The sequence below is a fragment of the Cervus elaphus genome, chromosome 20 (genome assembly GCF_910594005.1).
Source record: "Cervus elaphus chromosome 20, mCerEla1.1, whole genome shotgun sequence".
Taxonomy (NCBI): domain Eukaryota; kingdom Metazoa; phylum Chordata; class Mammalia; order Artiodactyla; family Cervidae; genus Cervus; species Cervus elaphus.
The window spans coordinates 92102641-92124633 of NC_057834.1; the positions used below are offsets into that span (position 1 = coordinate 92102641).

General features: G+C 37.6%; 1 protein-coding gene and 1 pseudogene across 3 annotated transcripts in view; one reads left to right on the plus strand and one right to left on the minus strand.

The window, feature by feature from the left end:
• The window catches only part of LOC122677090 (serine/threonine-protein kinase TNNI3K), a 355674-nt gene that overhangs the window by 319200 nt on the left and 14481 nt on the right, over positions 1-21993 (minus strand). For 2 of the 3 annotated variants that reach the window (XM_043876893.1, XM_043876895.1), the window contains exons 3-4: positions 20558-20644; positions 16728-16810 (exon numbers count right to left, since the gene is read on the minus strand). The gene's annotated coding sequence lies outside the window, so the exon portion shown is untranslated. Of the gene's footprint in view, positions 1-8209; positions 8287-16727; positions 16811-20557; positions 20645-21993 lie in introns of all 3 variants that reach the window. The other variant, XM_043876894.1, reaches the window with a different exon arrangement.
• On the plus strand, positions 20444-21708 carry LOC122677092 (annotated as a pseudogene).

Sequence of the window (21993 nt, forward strand, 5' to 3'; positions counted from 1 at the left end):
TATTATTATTGTTAAACAAATTTCCTTTCTTTTCCATTAGAATATCTAAATTTACAGTATTTTGGGTGGAACTATAAATCACCATTAGGAGTCTGAACATTGTTGAGGTAATATTCAGATTAATCCTCAAAAATGAATAGGACATGCTATATAATATTTAAAGTAACTATTGTATGAAAATGAAAGCAAATGTGAAAAAATCAGTATCACAGTAATTTTAACTGGTGCTCTCAGTATCTCTAACTGTGAGAGTATATTAAAGAAAGAAAAAATATCACTATTTTTATTTCCAATATACTACAACTGAAAATGAAAAGATTTTAATTTTTCTTGTACCTTCCTTTGTTGCTGAGTGAACATGTAGTAGAGCTAATTAAAGAATCTAAATTAAACAGTAATATTTCTGTCAGTGTCTAAAACTTTCTTTCCAAAATTGACAGGACTTCTTTCAGTTGTCAGCTCAGCTCTTCATTGGTTGATTGATTCATTTATTTACTCAATAAGCATGAACAGTATCTAGCACTCCAAAGAGACCATGGGGCCAGTGACAGACATGGAAATAGGCAATTGTAATATAGTATCTGTCTTATGATGGATATATATATGACTCATAATGAGAAGGTACATCAAATAAAGCCAAGCTTTCAATTGGAAAATATTTCTTTGAGGTATTAAAACCATCAGACCAATCTAAACTTCATGACTCAAGACTACTTTCGTTGTTTCATCATCCTATTTCCCTCCTCCTCAGAGTCTGATGGCCTGCTAAGGTAATATTATTGTTTTACAATTATAGTTCAGTTAATAACTACTTATTATTTTGGGGCAAATACCATTTCCATGTCTGAGGTTCCTCATTTAAAGACAAATGGAAAAAAGTGGACAAAGGAAAAAAATGGTTTTACTTAATTGAAGTTTTTCTTTATCATTTATCCACTTGTGTCTGTGTCTCAAAGTGAAATAGGTAAGATAAATTACTTAAAGCTTCAAACAATGGATCTATATAACATGTGGTTGTTAAAGAGCCTGCTGAGTGATGTCATATGACCAGTTCTTTGCTTAGACCCTCCAAGCAGGAACAATCTCAGTAAGTAGTCTGTCCAAGCATGGTCATCATTATTTTTGTCACATGCCCTATACTGTATCTTCTTAGTGGTAGAACAGTGATAATGGTTACCATGCCATACAGCTTCCTGCCATCTTCCTTTCAATTTGATATCATGTCAGTGTTAGAAATAGCATCATTCTTTGGCATGTACACAAAGTTCCTGATCTCCCCTCTGTTTACATTGTCCACCTCAGTATTCCACCAATCAGAACTGACCTTGACTCAATTGTAAAATGTATTTTATCCATGTTACACTATAGTAGGAGAATTAACCTGGCTCCCTAAACAGTTGAAATTTCACAACATACAATCTTGAATATAAATTAAAAGCAGTGTTATGGTTAAATTGGTGTAAAGTTGTTGGGGGTACAAAAAAGTCAATTTTTACCCACAGCTTCATTAACAGATCAATACTTTTGGCTGGGTGAATCAACAGAAAGTCACAGTTTATAGGTCTACACAGTATCTGATTTCTTCTTGCAGGGGCTATTGTCTCTGAAGCCAATTATCAGGGGACCTATTATAACAAGTAATGTTTTAGTATATCCTTAATACCAGGCAGACTTTTAATAATAAACCCAAGTTCAGTGCTTCCAATTTTACAGTCAATATATGTCTTAATATACTTATATCTAATTTTACTGGCATTCAAATAATATATCCTTCCCATCCAGAATTTAATAATATAAAATATATAAAATATAAAATAAAAAATATGTTTTAAATTAGACTTTGTGAACAGTTACATACATTTTATTCATAATTTTATGTCTTATCTTTAATTTGGATTACCCAGTTCAGTTCAGTTGCTGAGTCGTGTCCGACTCTTTGGGACCCCATGAACTATATAGCCCAAGAGGTTCCTCTGTCCATGGGCTTGTGTGAGTGAAAGTCGCTCAGTTGTGTCCAACTCTTTGTAACCCTATGGACTATAGATTATCCTGGCAAGAATATTGGAGTGGGTTGTTGTTTCTTCCTACAGGGGATCTTCCCAACCCAGGGATCAAACCTGCTCTCCTGCATTGGCAGGCAGATTCTTTGCCACTGAGCCACTTGGAAAGCCCCAATATATGTATACACTTTTCACAAAAACAATAATACAACAAACTGACATTGTGAAGTCCTACCCTGAGTAAAGCCTATATGAAGGCAACATCTACTTCTATTAAAGCACTTATTAGAGATGATAGAACTAATGCCTTCATTTCTCCTGTTAGGCTGTGAACAGCTTAAGAGCAGAAATTGTGTCTTACTCACTTTTGCATTTCAAACAGCCTAGCACAGAGCCAGACAGATATAAATTTAATTGTTTTGGTTTGAATCGAACTGAACTAAACTGAACCAAACTGTATTAGATTGAAACAATTAAATTGAATAGACTCAATCTCTTCAGTAAGGGAAATATTGCTCAGGTCTAAAACAGAGGTAAAGTGAGTAGAGATGAAACCATGGCCAATTCTGTAGACAAAATGTGGCAGTATTTTGAAATTCCATGCAAAGATAAATAATTCTAATCTCTTTATGTTTTCTCATCTTCCCTTTAAAATTTTACCTATATCTTAAGAAGTTTTTGCATTACTTGGAGTTGTTAACATTAACCATTTTTACAGGATATATGATGCTCTAGCAATAGTTTACAAATCAGACTTCATGGAGAGTTTCTAAACCCTACAATTACCAGGACTAAATTAGCTAAACTAAATCAGAATCCACTGGGATCAGGTCCTTGAATTAGGGGGAAAAAAAAAACAACTTCGAAAGTGATTTTTGGCACTGTTTTGTCCGACACTGTTTGTCCATAAAATAAGTATACAGTAGGGTCCCTGTTTGCTGCATATATATGTCTGAATATAATCTAATTTATATTCAAAACTATCACTTACCCTACAAAGCAGTTTTTGATGTACATTAATGAATGGTGCAAAAGAAACCTCCATGCTAAATAAATTAAGAACAGGAAAGGGTTACATCAGACTGGTTCAGTTCAGTTCAGTCGCTCAGCCATGTTCGACTCTTTGCAACCCCATGAACCATAGCACGCCAGGCCTCCATGTCCATCACCAACTGCCAGTGTCTACCCAAACTCATGTCCATTGAGTCAGTGATGCTATCCAACCATCTTACCCTCTGTCGTCCCCTTCTCCTCCTGCCCTCAATCTTTCCCAGCATCAGGGTCTTTCAAATGAGTCAGGTCTTCACATCAGGTGGCCAAAATATTGGAGTTTCAGCTTCAACATCAATCCTTCCAGTGAACACCCAGGACTGATCTCCTTTAGGATGGACTGGTTGGATCTCCTTGCAGTCCAAGGGACTCTCAAGAGTCTTCCCCAACACCACAGTTCAAAGGCATCAATTCTTCTGCGCTCAGCTTTCTTTATAGTCCAACTCTCACATCCATACATGACTACTGGAAAAACCATAGCTTTGACTAGACGGACCTTACAGAAGAATTTCTGAACATAGCAAGACTTAAATAGGTCTTGTTTCTTATGGCGTTTTTAAAATCTTGGAACAGAAATAACTATTTAGGCTTGAGCATATGATAAATTGAGAACTTGGACACAATTTAAATCATTATATCAAGAGACAATTCAGATAAATGTTAAGAATATATTCATTAAAACATCTACTATTGTTCTACAGAGTAAAACAAATGAAAACTGATGGGATCAAAGTGGGGCTTCCCTGGTGGCTTAGGCAGTAAAGAATCTGCCTGCAATGTTGGAGATCTGGGTTCGATTCCTGGGTGGGAAAGAGACCACCCACTCCAGTATTCTTGCCTGGAGAATTGAATGAACAGAGGAGCCTGTTTGGCTACAATTCATGAGGTTGCAAAGAGTTGGACATGACAGTGACTAAGTATTCAGGCATGCATGATGGGATCAAAGTAATTTATACTTAATTCTGATTGCTTTTCTGAGACTAACAATGGATGAGATTAAGTTAGGAAAAGTCTTAATTACCAAATAGAGAAAGTCCATAAAGTGGTAGCAATGGTGGAAAACAGGCACAGGAAAGACAATAAGAGTTTCAAAAGGAAAAAAGTCAAAACAAGAGAACTTAGAGGAAGTTCTAGAGGGAAGGGACATACATATACTGTTACTGACTCATATTGATACATAGCAGAAACCAACACAATATTGTAAAGCAACTATCCTCCAATTAAAAATAATTATTACAAGGAGAGAACTTAGAAAAGCTAAGACAACCTTAATTGTCAGAGGAGAGAAGCACCTGGGCAGAAGCATAAGCCAGTATCTATCAATGAGAGGATTATGCAAACTATATTTGAATTCATGGTACATTATGGCAAGAAATACTGAGGAAGTTGAGTGGTTTAAACATTGGCATCATTCCTTAAGGAGGATAATAAATTTTGCTTGTTGTAAGTCTCTTGAAATTACATTTGAAATGTAGTATTCAATATCTACTCATGATCATGAAAGAAAGAACAATCTAAGAAAGAAAATTTTTCTTGGAAATACAGAAATGGGTTATGAAATATATTACTGGTTCAAGAGAGGAACTGTACATATTCTCTAAATGCTCCTTTAATAATTCCATTAAATTTCCCTAGATATCATAATTGAATGGGCTGTACATTTTTACCCATTTAGAAGGTGTTTTGTTTTAAATTTAAATTTTGTAAAAGGCTTTCCAGTAAATTTTATCAAACCATTTCAGACTTACACTGCCCAGTGGCCTTTGGTGTTCAGATATCTTAACTTATGGCTTAATGCAGATCACAGGGAGTTAATGGTAGCATTAAGAACCAATCTAAAGCACTGTCCAATTTTTATACTTTGCCCTCTGCTGAGTTTTATGCTTAACTAGAAAATTACATTCTGTTTTTACTCAGTAGAAAACTTCAAAGATGGTTTCACTGCTTTCACTAACATCTGAATATGGACTATAAAATATGCATTTATGTAAGTATTTTTGGTTATTGTTGATTCTATTTTTCTACTGTGTAGCTTTCTACTATGTATCTAACTAAAGAAACATAATCTTTTTGCTCTTTAAATCAAATTGATAAAATACCATCATGTGTGGTATCATGTCTATATTAATAAAAAAGCCACCTACATACTGAATTTTTAGTTCAGCAAAGATGATGATAACATCTTATAAAGAAAAAAGGTAGCTATTTGTGTCTAAAGTAAAATATTCTCCAGAAATATGTGTTTAAAGAGAATATAAAATACAGGGCTAAGGTGAAAGAGGAGAGTGAAAAAGTTGGCTTAAAACTCAGCATTCAGAAAACGAAGATCATGGCATCTGGTCCCATCAATTCATGGCAAATAGATGGGGAAACAGTGGAAACAGTGACAGACTTTATTTTTTTGGGCTCCAAAATCACTGCAGATGGTGACTGCAGCCATGAAATTAAAAGACGCTTGCTCCTTGGAAGAAAAGTTATGACAAACCTAGATAGAATATTAAAGAGCAGAGACATTACTTTGCCAACAAAGGTCCACCTACTCAAAGCTATGGTTTTTTTCAGTAGTCATGTACAGATGTGAGAGTTGGACTATAAAGAAAGCTGAATGCTGCAGTATTGATGCTTTTGAACTGTGGTGTTGGAGAGGACTCTTGAGAGTCCCTTGGACTGCAAGGAGATATAACCAGTCAATCCTAAAGGAAATCAGTCCTGAATATTCATTGGAAGGACTGATGCTGAAGCTGAAACTCCAATACTTTGGCCACCTGATGCGAAGAACTGACTCATTTGAAAAGACCCTGATACTGGGAAAGATAGAAGGCGGGAGGAGAAGGGAATGACAGAGGATGAGATGGTTGGATGGCATCACTGACTCAATGGACATGAGTCTGGGTAGGCTCCAGGAGTGGTAATGGACATGGAGGCCTGGCGTGCTGCAGTCCATGGGGTCGCAAAGAGTCGGACATGACTGAGCAACTGAACTGAACTGAAAATACAGGATTAAACACTAAAAGCGTTGAACTCAATCAACTTTTTTTTTTTCAAGTTCAAAGTAAACACACTTCTGTGAAATATTATGCTATGTTAATGTACTTGTGAACTTTTCTTTCCCTCAGTTTTTTCTTTTCTGTGTCATTTCTACACAGTTCAACATTTAGTACTATCACATGAATCTCCACTTTCCATTATCATTTCACTAGGAAGTGATCTCAGGGGATACACTAGATATTTTTAAAACTTCTTCATTTTTTACTGTTCAACAGAATCTCATGTCAATTTTGTCATTTGGTAGTCAAATACTGGGATGATTACTCTCACCCATCACACACACTACTACTAGTACTATTATTACTACTATTTCTACCATCTCTGCTACCATTACATCACTTTTTTCCTTTTATTTTTGGTCAGCATTTTAATTTCTAAGAAGGTACCTGGACACTTTTATAAAGGAGTATAAGCTAACCTAAAGAGTAGATATTTCCTCAAACCAATCTTACTCTCACACACTACACTTCAGGCTGAGCCTCTTTTAGGCCCTCCTATGACCAGGCACTCCCACCTCCCAAGCTTCACAAACACTGCTCCCACTGCTAAAATACATTCCTGCACTCATTCTCTCTCCTCCTACCCTCCAAAATCAATCAAAGAAATATAAATAGGCCAATCTTACTCATCTCTCAAGGTCTCAGTATAAATGTCATATGTCCCGAGAGGCTTTTCTTAATCACAAAGTCCCTTAAGCTGGATGACATCCTATAGGTTGCTTATTGTAGCTCTAATCATAAATTTCAGACTTTTCTGGTGGCTCAGATGGTAAAGCATCTGCCTATAATGCGGGAGACCCAGGTTCGATCCCTGGGTTGGGAAGATCCCCTGGAGAAGGAAATGGCAACCCACTCCAATACTCTTGCCTGGAAAATCCTATGGAAAGAGGAGCCTGGCAGGCTATAGTCCATGGGGTCACAAAAAGTTGGACACGACTGAGTGACTTCACTTTAACTTTCACTCATTAGTTACTGCAATGGATTCCTTTTTCCACCTGTCTTATCATTTGCTAAACTGGAAAACCCTCAGAGTGTCTAGCAAAGGTGCTGACACATAGTTAACATTCAATATATGTTTGATACTTTGAAGTCAGAGAGGGCCTAACAGTGGCCTATATTATTTATCTGTTTGAAACTATAATCTTATTTTTGAAGGAACTGTGTAGATTCACTTCCTACTTTAAAGCACATACATTGAACACACTTTTGTTTGCTTATGTATCCTCTGACTTTCTCTGTGAAGAGTTAAGATAGTTTATCATCTCTAACATACCATCTCATAAGAGACACTATGCTAGGCGCTGGGCTGTTTGCCTCAATATATGGTTTCCTTAACATGGCCTAAAAAGGCATGAGATTCTAGATGTTTACCTTATCTTACTCTTTCCTTTTCATATTATCCTAAATTTAGCATTTCAATGATCATTATATTCCATGACCATGATATTCATTATAAAAATATAACATCTACTGGTGCCATCCCCTCCACTTATATACCATGCCCTCTACTATTAAAAACACATCATCACTAGGGAAAATGTTAAATAATAAGTCAATAAATGAAAAATGACAATGTATGCTTCATTGAATGATAACAGATGACTGATTTCTGAATTCTAAATAAAATATAAAAGTAATAAACACAAATATCTGAGGAAATAAAAATAATAGCAGAGTATATAAAAACCATTTTAGAGCAAAGTTTGAACCCAGAAATGTAAATGGAAAATGGAATATGTTTTTGCCTTGAGGAATTAGCCAAAACTACACATTTGGTCTCAGTCAGAGGGTAGCCCAGTGTTCCCGCATGTTAGAAATTCTTAGACGGGATCATTGATAGATTAAGCAGGAACTCCTCCCTCACCTGCCAAATATGCCTTCAGATTAAAAATCAACTAGAAGTAAAAATCTGTCATACTATACTCCAGACCAAAATAATTGTGGAAAAGGCTGCTTTGGCATTGAGCAAAACAGGGGAAATGAAAAAGAAAGTAAAATAATATCCCTGAGAAATTCTGGCCCTAAATACGCTCAATATGGATTTCTCTTGTGGATATGCAGAGCTGCGTGGGCTACAGAACCTCAGCTAAACATAATTTAAGATTGTAATACCTCTTCAGTCTCCCGACAAAAGCAAATGCAAAGCCCTGGCGGGGGAGGGTCCATTCATCTTAGGCCATGAGGAACTCCTACAGATATGTAACCAAGGACAATGAGACACAGTTAATGCTAACTAGACATAAAATAAAGCATGGTGATATGAGCTGAAAAACTAGAATTAGAAGCTAATGGAATTATCAAATACTATCAAATATCAAAGACTATAAAACAATTGTGCTTGCTTACCACATTTAAAGGAAAAAAACAAGAGTAAGCATGAGACATGATAGCAATAAACATATCTCTAGAGAATAGGAAGCTCTAAAGGGAAAAAGCAGTCTTCAGTGAAAAGGAAACCCATAAATTAAAAATGTTTAAGAATCAGAAATTTTTCATTTCATTTTTTCAAAATATTTTTAAGAAACCAACTAAATTTTGTTTTCAGTTTATATTTACATATGGAATTTCATATCAAAAAGAAAAAAATACACCCTCCAAAAATATTGATCAATTTAATAAAAAATGGTTAACAATTTTATTAAGTGTATGTTTGAATTTTTAGAGCCCCTAGCAAATTATTTTTAAAAAATCTTGGCAAAGTTTAACTTTCTTCTTTACCTAATGCTAGCCATTATTGCTGAAACATCTTTATTTCAAATTCCTGATATTTCAAAGACCACTGGAAAGTTACTGTATTTATTTTGCTTTTTTAATTCTTTAACACACATGGACTCAAAGCTCACCCTAAAATATGATAAGTATACAGGACACCTATTATTCCTTGATTCTTTACTGAAATAAACTTATTAGGAGTCCCTCCTATGACGATGGTGTATTTTGTGTATTTCTTTGAATAAATAATATACAGGAATCATTTAAATGCATATTCAGTGGGAAGCCATCTGGCTCCATGTGAATTTATGAATATTTTAGCTTGCTCAGCGAGTCAAAAGTAAAATCTGGCACTTGGGATTATCATGTAAATTTGTGACATATATCATAAAAATTTGCTTCTATATATCAATGATTGACATATCTACAAAAGCATAGTTTCTTTTTTTCATCATTGATTGAGTCCACTTAAACTATGTGTAATATGGCATGCTTAGTTTGGAAGTCGTGGCAATCCAACTTGAATCAGAACATGCAATGATTTATTAAAATACTTGCATATAGAAAGAGAATCTTGGATCGGGTTGGACTTTATAGGTTACTGTTGTGGACACTGTGATGTGGCCCCCACATTTTTATTCTATGAAGGGCTTATTAGTTCAGTTACTTCAGCTACTGGGAGTGCTGTCAATAGATATATTTCAGCTGTCAACCCCATTCAAAGATTGCCTCAGCCACAGAGAGCTATCTTGCCCAAAATGCTCCTTCCCAAGATAGCCATATCCAGTGATAGTTGATGAGTGCTATAAGTTGTGGCCAACTCAGGATAGCACTAAAGTGCCATTCGGGCACCAAACTCCTCCTGGGATTAGCCAAACAAGGCTGTCATTGGGCCTACATCCAGCTTGACTTCTTCCTTCTGCTCAATCCTGCTTCTGTTGCATTCCTTGAGCAATTATTAGTCTCAAAAGCATTTCTTAGGAAATGCACTGCACTCTAGACTCTGTCTTAGATCCTGCTCTCCAGCGCACTCAACCAGCAGCCATTATCTAATCCTACCTCTTATTAAAAAAAAAAAATGACTTTGTGAGAAAATTCTTGGGTAAATTGTCTTCTAGTCACTTTGCTTCAATATTTCTGGCATTACGAAGTTTATTATCTAATAAGACAATTTACTGTATTATTGGGAAAAGTTATTTCTAATACTATATGAACACTTTCTTCCTTGTAGTATCTCAAACAATACAAAACTAACTTCATCATTCTACTGATTTAATCATTAATGAATTAAATAGAATTCTGATGAATGTTCACAATTTATAGAATAATTACATTCTTAACATTTTTGATAATTACACTTTGATAATTTGAGAGGTAATAGTACACAGATGATATACAAATGAATGAAATCCCAGAGGAATGAAAGCGGGTAGAGAAACCTGAACACAATGACCTGTGATATTCCAGTGATATGAGATAAGAGTGATGATGAGGAACAAATTATTGACACTTCAAAGGAGGGTGAATGAATTAGGAAAAAGAACTAGTACTGTGGGATTCCCTGAAGCCAAATGAAGAATGTATTGCAAAGGCATAATCACTTGAAACAAATGCTGCTGACCTGGCATAAAGATGAGAACTAGAAAGAATACTGCATTGCTTTTCTTCTAGTTTAATTGAGACATAATTGACATAAGTTACTGCATAAGTTTAAGGTGTACAGCATAATGATCTGACTTACATACATCATGAAATGACGATCACAATAAGTTTAGTAAACATATGTCATCTCACACAGATACAAAATGAAAGGGAAAATATTTTTTCTTCTGATAAGAACTCTTAGGATTTACTCTATTAAAACGTTCATTCTTAACATATAACAGTGTTAATTATATTATTCATGGTGTACATTACATTCTTAGTACTTATTTATAATTGGAAGTTGGTACTTTCTGACCACCACCATTCTATTCCTTTTCCCCCATCTCTTGCCCTTAGTAACCACAAACCTCATCTCGTTTCCTATCAGCTTGCTTATTTATTTACTTATTTATTTATTTTGAAGTATCAGGTTGGCCAAAAAGTTTGTTCAGATTTCTCTGTATGATGAGAACACCAGATGAACTTTTTGGCCAACTCAATATTATCGTCTTCTAACATTGTGCTGGGTTTCTCAGGTAGCACAGTGGTAAAGAATCCACCTGCCAATGAAGGGACAAAAGAGACACAGTTTTGATCCCTGGGTTGGGAAGATACCCTGGAGTAGGAAATAGCAACCTACTCCAGTATTCTTGCCTGGAAAATTCCATGAACAGAAGAACCTGGCAGTTGACAGTCCATAGGGTTGCCAAGAGTCAAACACAACTGAGTGACCAAGCACAATCCCAACACTATGATAGTTAATGGTGTACCATATAGAGATTTAATATTTCTATGCATTACAAAGTGATCAACACGATAAGTATAGTTAATATCTGTCACTGTATGAAGATATTACCAGATTTATCAAAATGGAGAGACCTGGAAATCCTCAGAGGAACAAGCTCAGTAGAGTAGAAGTACAGAGGTTAATACTGAACCATGCTGGAGAATGAATGAGAGAAAAGATATTGGACAATGAAAGTGCAGATAGCTTAGTTTAAGATTTTCAGTGTAAAGGGAGCAGAAAATAGCTGAAGTGTAATTAAGAAAAATTCTTTTTATCCTAATTAGAAAAGTAACAGTATTTTTGTGTACCGATGAGAATGATCCAGTAGAGAGGGAAAACCGTTCATACAAGAGAGAAGAGAGAATTGCTGGTGTACTATCCTTGTTCACCAGCAACTGTTCACCAACTGGTGTATTATCCTTGTTCACCTCCTTCCTGTATCCTTGAAGGCAGGAGGAGAAGAGGACGACAGAGGATGAGATGGTTGGATGGCATTACTGACTCGATGGACATGAGTTTGAGCAAGTTCTGGGAGTTGGTAATGGACAGGGAAGCCTGGTGTGCTGCAGTCCATGAGGTCACAAAGAGTCGGACACAATTGAAAGACTGAACTTAACTGATCCTTGTTCAAAAGAATGTGAAATTACAAAGAAAATCACATTTAAAGATCTTAATGCTAAATGATGGTGATTCAGAAAACTCGACATATACATTCACTTGAGAGTAGGCAACTTTAGGAATAATATACTATATTCCTAGAACCCATTTCAGAAGTCATAGCTTCTTTGGAGTCACTAGAATACTATAGAAAAGACACAGACAAGATTACAGAGCCTTACAGGGCATTCTAGAGAGTAGAAAATAAAATGTTTCAAGCTCAATTGATAAGAGTAAGAGATATTAATTTTAATAGTAAAAAACTATCCTTATATACTATTTATAGCATCTTTTAAGCTTTCAGCCCCCTCCCATAATCACAGTAAATCAATATCCAAAAATAAGCAGCAGTCTATTACTTAGAAAAGTTTTATAGTAATGACATGACTCAGTCAGTCACTATGCACAGGGAGACTTTTTGGTTGTACTAGTTTACTTTATGCTCATACTGTTCATGGGGTTCTCAAAGAAAGAATCCTGAAGTGGTTTGCATTTCCTTCTCCAGTGGACCACATTTTGTCAGAACTCTCCATCATGACCCATCTGTCTTGGGTGGCCCTTTACAGCATGGCTGATAGTTTCATTGAGTTAGACAAGGCTGTGGTCCATGTGATCAGTTTGGTTAGTTTTCTGTGATTGTGCTTTTCATTCTGTTGGCCCTCTGAAGGAGAAGGATAAGAAGTTTATGGAAGCTTCCTGGTGGGAGAGACTGACTGAGGGGGAAACTGGGTCTTGTTCTGATGGGCAGGGCCATGCTAAGTAAATCTTTAATACCATTTTCTATTGATGGGTGGGGCTGTGTTTCCTCCCTGTTGTTTGACCTGAGGCCAAACCATGGTGGGATAATGAAGGTAATGGCGACCTCCTTTGAAAGGCTCCATGCACGCACTGCTGCACTGAGTGTCCCCCGGGTGCACTGAGTGGCAGGTGCCGCTGACCCACGCCTCTGCTGGAGACTCCTGGACACTCACGGGCATGTCTGGGTCAGTCTCTTGTGGGGTCACTGCTCCTTTCTCCTGGGTCCTGGTGCGCACAAGGTTTTGTTTGTGCCCTCCAAGAGTCACAAAAAGATAGGACACTGAAAGATGAACACCGCAGGTCAGTATGTGCCCAACATGCTACTAAAGATCAGTAGAGAAATAACTGAAGAAAAAATGAAGATGTGGAGCCAAAACAAAACCAATACCCAGTTGTGGATGTGACTGGTGATGGAAGTAAAGCCAGATGTTGTAAAGAGCAATATTGCATAGGAACCTGGAATGTTAGGTCCAGGAATCAAGGCAAATTGGAAGTAGTCAAACAGGAGATGGCAAGAGTGAACAATGACATTTTAAGAATCAGTGAACTAAAATGGACTGGGATGGGTGAATTTAACTCAGATGACCATTATATCTACTACTGTGGGCAGGAATCCCTTAGAAGAAATGGAGTAGCCATCATAGTCAACAAAAGAGTCTGAAATGCAGTACTTGGATGCAAAAACAACACAATGATCTCTGTTCATTTCAAAGGCAAACCATTCAATATAAGAGTAACCCAAGTCTATACACTGACCAGTAATGCTGAAGAAGCTGAAGTTGAAGAGCTCTATGAAGACCTACAAGACCTTCTAGAACTAACACCCCCCAAAAGATATCCTTTTCATTATAAGGGACTGGAATGCAAAAGTAGGAGTTCAAGAGATACCTGGAGTAACAGGCAGATTTGGCCTTGGGGTACAAAACAAAGCAGGTCAAAGGCTAACAGATTTTTGCCAAGAGAATGCACTGGTCATAGAAAAGACCCTCTTCCAACAACACAAGAGAAGACTCGACACATGGACGTCACCAGAAGGTCAGGACTGAAATCAGATTGACTATATTCTTTGCAGCCAAAGACGGAGAAGCTCTATATAGTCAGCAAAAACAAGATGGGGAGCTGACTGTGGCTCAGATCATGAACTCCTTATTGCCAAATTTAGACTTAAATTGAAGAAAGTAGGGAAAACCATTAGACCATTCAGGTATGACCAAAATCAAATCCCTTATGATTATACATTGGAAATGACAAATAGATTCAAGGGATAAGATCTGATAGATGAGTGCCTGACGAATTGTACAAGAGGCAGTGATCAAGACCATCCCTAAGAAAAACAAATGAAAATGGCAAAATGGTTGTCTGAGGAGGCCTTACAAATAACTGAGAAAAGAAGAGAAGTGAAAGGCAAAGGAGAAAAGGAAAGATAAACCCATTTGAATGAAGACTACCAAAGAATAGGAAGGAGAGATAAGAAAGCCTTAGCAGTGATCAGTGCAAATAAATAGAGGAAAACAATAGAATAGGAAAGAATAGAGAGCTCTTCATGAAAAATAGAGATACCAAGGGAACATTACATGCAAAGATGGGCACAATCAAGGACAGAAATGGTATAGACCTAACAGAAGCAGAAGATATTAGGAAGAGGTGGCAAGAATACACAGAAGAGCTATACAAAAGATATCTTCATGACCCAGATAGCCACAATAGTGTGATCACTTACCCAGAGCTAGACATCCTGGAATGCGTAGTCAAGTGGGCCTTAGGAAGCATCACTACGAATAACGCTAATGGAGGTGATTGAATCCAGTTGAGCTATTTCAAATCCTGAAAGATGATGCTGTGAAAGTGCTTCACTCAATATTCCAGCAAATTTGAAAAACTCAGCAGTGGCCACAGGACTGGAAAAGGTCAGTTTTCATTCCAATCCCAAAGAATAGCAATGGCAAATAATGTTCAAACTACCACACAATTGCACTCATCTCACATGCTAGCAAAGTAATGCTCAAAATTTTCCAAGCCAGACTTCAACAGTATGTGAACCAAGAACCTCCAGATGTTCAAGCTGAATTTAGAAAAGGCAGAGGAACCAGAGATCAAATTGCCAACATCTATTGGATCATTGAAAAAGCAAGAGAGTTCCAGAAAAACATCTATCTCTGCTTTATTGACTATGCCAAAGCTTTTGACTGTGTGGATCACCACAAACTATGGAAAACACTTCAAGAGATGAGAATACCGGATCACCTGATCTCCTTCCTGAGAAATCTGTATGCAGGTCAGGAAGCACCAGTTAGAACTGGACACAGAACAACAGACTCCAACAACAGGTTCCAAATAGGCAAAGAGTATGTCAAGGCTGTATATTGTCACCCTGTTTATTTAACTTATATGCAGAATACATCATGTGAAATGCCAGGCTGGATGAAGCACAAGCTGGAATAAAGATTGCTGGGAGAAGTATCAATAACCTCAGATATGCAGATGACACCACCTTTATGTCAGAAAGCAAAGAAAGACTAAAGAGCCTCTTGATGAAAGTAAAAGAGGTGAGTGAAAAACTTGGCTTAAAACTCAACATTCAGAAAACGAAGATCATGGTATCCAGTCCCAAACTTCATGACAAATAGATGGGGAAATAATGAAAACAGTGAGAGACTTTATTTTGGAGCCTCCAAAAATCACTGCAGATGGTGACTGCAGGCATGAAATTAAAAGACACCTGCTCCTTGAAAGAAAAGCTATGACCAACCTAGACAGCATATTAAAAACCAGAGACATTACTTTGCCAACAAAGTTCCATCTAGTCAAAGTTATGGTTTTTCCAGTAGGCCTGCCTGGATGTGAGATTTGGAATATAAAGAATGCTGAGCACTGAAGAATTGATGCTTTTGAACTGTGATGTTGGAGAAGACTCTTGAGAGTACCTTGGCCTGCAAGAAGATCCAACCAGTCCATCCTAAAAGAAAGAAGTCCTGAATTTTCATTGGAAGGACTGATGCTGAAGCTGAAACTTCAATACTTTGGTTACCTGATATGAAGAACTGACTCATTTGAAAAGACCTGATGCTGGGAAAGGCTGATGGTGGGACGAGAAGGGGACCACAGAGGATGAGATAGTTGGATGGCATCACCGACTTGATGGACATGAGCTTGAGCAAGCTCTGGAAGTTGGTCATGGACAGGGAAGCCTGGCATGCTGCAGTCCATGAGGTTGCAAAGAGTCAGACATGACTGAGTGACTGAGCTGAACTAAACCTTATGCCCAACTTTCAAAGTTAGAGAAAGCTCCTGTATTACAGAGGACAATGTCTATTTATATCTATAAAGCCTTCTAATCAAAGTATATCTTGGAAATGAATATGTGAAGATCAGCGTAGTGTTTGGAATACAGTCTGGAGAGAGAACTGGGAAACTTATTAGAATGAGAGGATTCCACTTCCCAGAGATAATCTATGTGATTTATGTACATATATAATGAGGGCAAAGGGATTTTTCAGGGAACTGAAAAATATACTTTTTATACTAAACTAAGGGCAAATATTTATTTTGTATTTAAACAGATTCAGTTGTAACAAGGAAAAAAAGAATTTCCATACTTTCTCCTTTCCTTCTCATAGACCAGCTTCCAAAAATAGTTTCTGATTTGACTGGATAATGGTTAATTATAAACTGCATTAACTTTAACCAATTATAATGAGTGATGATCTTTATTGTTAAATTTCATTAAGAAAGATCCCACTGATACATAAGCAGTGAATTTCATAAGTTAATTTATGATCTTGTCAGTGCACCTGTACATTTAAATCTGTACTTGGACCACTTGCTATGATCATAATTATTTCTTTGTGTAGCAAAAAGATTTCTAGCTCTAGATTTTATTAAAAGTGTTTGAAATTTCTCAAAGAACAGCATATTGGTGGGTATAATTTACTTTCTCAAATCCCAAGGCTAAAATAAATAGGAAAGAAACCAATCATGTAAAACTTCATTGAGTGCAACATTTCTCAACATGCAAACAAAGCAAATACTTACTTGATTTCCCGAGTTGTGTTTTAAAAGATTTCTGCCTCAAGATGTAAATGCTTTAATTCTTTTCAGGGCAATGCGATATTCTCCTACAATGAAATGGTAAAGGAAAACTAATATGAACCATTTGAATAATCTGCAGAGAGAAAAAGAGTTGATACTAGTGAAGAAAAGAAATTTAAAATATCATTCACATTACTTAGCCACAGTGTTGATTGTAAGCAAAGATACTAAGAACCTTTAAGGAGGCTGGAGATTCAACAACCAGATTGGTGACATACCTTGAAAAAGTGCCCAAAGAATATAGACATTAGAGTTTTGATTGCCTCAGTGATGCACTGAAGCACAATTGAAGAAATATAAACCTGGTATAGAGAGCTAGGAGATGACGGTAGCAGACGGATTGCAACAGTCTGCAACAATCAGGGATGAACTGCTGTTTGAATGATTGAATTTTACACTTTGGAAGGCTACTAGATTCCCAGAGCCAAAGGTTTCAAAAGATAGACTATTTGTCCCACCATCCCAGAAGGAAACATTAAGTCTGTTAGTTTCAATCATTTACTTACATGGGCATTAATGCCCTTGGGTTTCACATCTTTAGACACAAATGTCAATAATCAGGATGTGGTACAGGTAGATGCTAGCAATGACTAATTCACAGGCATTTTCTGACTTAAACTCTTACTCTTGCAGGTACAGATGCGGTAGGGAATCAGTATTTATTATATATTTATTCCATTTTGGAGGCATTTTTAACTGAGGTATAATAGACAAACATTATATTAGTTTCAGTAGAAAACTTGAGGATTTAAAATTTTTATATATTGTGAAATGATCACTACAGTAAGTCTAGTTAATGTACATCACCATATATGAAAAAGAAAAAAAAAGTGAAAGTGCTAGTCGTTCAGTCGTGTCTGATTCTTTGTGACCACACGGATCGTAGCTCGTCAGGTCCCTCTGTTCATGGGATTCTCCAGGCAAGAATACTGGCATGGGTTGCCATGCCCTCCCTCCAGGGGATCTTCCTGACCCAGGGATTGAACCTGGGTCTCCAGTATTGCAAGAAAATTTTTTACCATCTGAGTCACCAGGGAAGCCCATCGCCATATACAGTTATGTCTTTTTTTCTTATAATGAGAACTAAGATTTACACTCTTATCAACTTTCAAATATGCAATATAGTATTATTACTTACAGTCATCATGGTGTACATTACATCCCCATGACTTATTTTATAACTGGAAGTTTCTACCTTTTCAATCTTTTCACCCATGTGGCCCACCCCTCACAGTCTACCTTTGGCAACTACTAATCTGTTCTCAGTGTCTATGAGCTTGGTTTTATTTTTTTATTTTTTGTTGCTATTAGGTTGGTGCAAAAGTAACTACGATTTTGGACCCTGAATTTTAAATCACTATAACTAGGCTCAAACACATCTCTATTAATCAAAATAGGAACCATTACAAATCAACACATTTTTGTCAATGAGAAATGTTTGTTTATTCCTGTAGCATAAAAATCCATGCTTTAGGATTTAACAAACTTTTGGAAAGCATTTTCTGCTTCCTGCTGGTTGTGGAAGCATTTTCCCTGCAAAAAGTTGTCAAGATGTTTGAAGAAGTGGTAGTGAGTTGGCAAGAAGTCAGGTGAACATGGCACATAAGGCAATTGTAGCCCAATCGTTCAGCTTTTTTTTTTTTTTTTTTTTTATCGTTCAGCTTTTGAAGTGTTGTTTGTGTGACATGTGATCAGGCGTTGTCATGGAGAAGAACTGGGCCCTTTCTGTTCACAATGTTGGCTGTAGGCATTGCAGTTTTGGGTGCATCTAATTGATTTGCTGAGCATACTTGTCAGATGTAACGGTTTCTCTGGAATTCAGAAAGTTGTAGTGGATCAGACTGGCAGCAGACCACCAAACAGTGACCAAGACCCTGTTTTTGGTGCAAGTTTGGCTTTGGGAAGTGCTTTGGAGCTGCATCTCAGTTCAACCACTGAGCTGGTTGTCATGTAAAATCTCCTTTTCCTCTCATGTCACAATCTGATCGAGAAATGGTTTGTTGTTGCATAGAATAAGAAAAGATGACGCTTCAAAACGACATTTTTTTTTTTTTTTTTGGTCAGCTCATGAGGCACCCACTTATTGAGCTTCTTCACCTTTCCAATTTGCTTCAAATACTCTGGGAGTTGGTGACGGACAGGGAGGCCTGGTGTGCTGCAGTCCATGGGGTTGCAAAGAGTCAGACACGACTGAGTGACTGAACTGAACTGAACCAAATGACCATAGAATGGTTGATGCTGAATTCTTGGGCAACTTCCCCTGTAGTTGGAAGAGGACCAGCTTCTCTCAATGGTCATTGTCAACTTCCAATGGCTGGACACTATGCTCATCTTTAAGGCTCTCATCTCCTTTGCAAAACTTCTTAAACCACCACTCACTGTACATTCATTAGCAGTTCCTGGGCCAAATGTTTTGTTGTGAGTTTCTCTCTGCTGCTTTATGACTCATTTTGAACTCGAATAAGAAAATCATTCAAATTTGCTTTTTATGTAACATCATTTCCATAGTCTAAAACACATATAAAATAAACAGCAAGTAAGAATTCATTAGTAAAAAGTATAAAGCAAGAAATGTACATTACAAGGATGCACAACATAACCACATTTAAGAATGTATTCCATGAAAGTATGCCAAGAATTTATCAAATGGCAAAGTTCAACAATGCAAAACCACACTTGAGCACCAAACTAATTTTTTTTTTTTTAATCCCACATTACTCCATTTGTATTTTATTATATGTGTGTGTGTATTCTACTTCTCTAACTATTCATCCATGAATGAAGACTTACGTTGTTTCCATATCTTGACTACTATATTGCAAACATAATGCTGACATGTACATGGAGGTACATATATATCTTTGAATTAGCACTGTGGGCTTCCCTCATAGCTCAGTTGGTAAAGAATCCACCTGCAATGTGGGAGACCTGGAAAGATCCCCTGGAGAAGGGAACGGCTACTCACTCCAGTATTCTGGCCTGGAGAATTCCATGGATGTATAATCCTGGGGTTGCAAAGAGTCAGACATGACTGAGTGACTTTCACTTTTCATTTTAGGGGAATAAATACTCAGAAAAGGAATTGCTGGATCATGTGGTAATTCTATTTTTAATTTTTTGAGGAAATTTGATACTGTTTTCCATAGTAGCTGCACTGATTTACATTCCCACCAATGCACAATGGTTCTCTTTACTTAATATATTTTCCAACATTTATCATTTCCTGTCTTTTAAAATATAGCATTTTAACAGATGTGAGGTAATATCTCATTGTGGTTTTGATTTGCATTTCTTTAATGACTAATGATGTTGAACATCTTTTCACATACCTTTTGTCCATCTGTACGTCTTATTGGAAAATATCTATCTAGATCTTCTGACAATTTTAGATCAAATCATTAGTTTTATGAATTCATATATTTTGGGTATTAGCTCTTATTAGATACATGATTTGCAAATATTTTCTGCTGTTCAATAGGTTGCTTTATCATTTTGTTGATGGATCCCTTGCTGTACAGAAGTTTTCTCAGTTTAGTGTAGTCTCTCTTACTCATTTTTGATTCTGTTACCTTTGTTTTGCTATCAGATTCAAAAAATCATTACCAAACCTATGTTAAGAAGCTTACTAGCGCGCAGGCGCCGGGGGCGTGGTCTCGGCCGCGCACCCTGCGGGCTGAGGCAACCGGCAGCCGTTGGCGCGGCTTGGGCGGTTGTCTTGGAGAAGCAAGATGGCGGCGATGGCTGCCGCGGTGGTGGCGGAGGAGGATACGGACCTGCGGGACCTGCTGGTGCAGACGCTGGAGAACAGCGGGGTCCTGAACCGCATCAAGGCTGAACTCCGTGCAGCTGTGTTTTTAGCACTAGAGGAGCAAGAAAAAGTAGAGAACAAAACTCCTTTAGTTAATGAGAGCCTGAAAAAGTTTTTAAATACAAAAGACGGCCGGCTGGTGGCCAGTCTCGTTGCCGAATTTCTTCAGTTTTTTAATCTTGACTTTACCTTGGCAGTTTTTCAGCCTGAAACTAGCACATTTCAAGGTCTTGAAGGTCGAGAGAATTTAGCCCGAGATTTAGGAATTATTGAAGCCGAAGGTACTGTGGGTGGACCCTTATTATCAGAAGTGATCAGACGCTGTCAACAGAAAGAAAAAGGGTCAACCAGTGGGGAAGGTACACTGGACCTGTGTGATATACATTCTCCACCAAAGTCACCAGAAGGAAAAACAGGTGCACACACTCCTCCCAGTAAGATACCAAGGTATAAAGGACAAGGTAAGAAGAAGACAAGCGGGCAGCAGTCTGGTGCCAAGAAGGCCAGCAATGATGCCAGTCACAGCGATACCAGTATCTCATCATCAGAGCCAAAGAGCAGAAGTAGTCTTCACTTACTGGCCCATGAAGCTAAAATCAGGTCCTTGTTAGGCAACAACAGTCTCAATATCAACGCCAAAGTGGGTCCCGGTCCAGATGAAGATGACCTGGAAGGGAATTCTTTCTTTGATGACCCGTTCCTAAACCAGAAGCAGCCTATGGTTGGAGAAGTGAACCCAGTAAGCAAGCAGGAAGCCTTGCATCGCTCTCTGATGCGCCCCCCCTAAAAAGTGGACTCAGCTCCCTTGCTGGAGCCCCTTCATTGAAAGAGTCTGAAAGTAAAAGGGGAAACCAAATTCTAAAAGATGTTAAATTGGTCAACGATAAAATTGGATCACTTGGATTAGGGACTGGAGAAGATGACTATGTTGATGATTTTAATAGCACCAGCCATCGCTCAGAGAAGAGTGAGCTGAGTGTTGGGGAAGAGATTGAGGAGGACTTCTCTGTGGAAATGGATGACGCCAACACCAGTGATACACGTGAGGACCTGACGCAGGACCTGACGGTGTCGCAGCTCAGTGACGTCACCGATTACCTGGAAGATGTGGCCTAGGCCTGCGCCTGGCAGGGTGCTGTCGGCAGAGGACGGGACTCGGATCAGTTCCTTCCAGACAATCACTCTTTGCTGGAATGTCTGCTCCCTTGTATTTCAAAGGATTACAGATATTTAAAAAAATTAACTTTTCATTATACTAAACAAAATAATTCCTATTTGAGCCCATGTGTGGAAGATTTAATATTCCTAATTTGGTCTAGGTACATGCTTCTCTATGAAAGTTGATTAGGCTCAAATTTACCACAAGGAGGGAGCCGGCACAGTACTGGTATTAAGCGCATC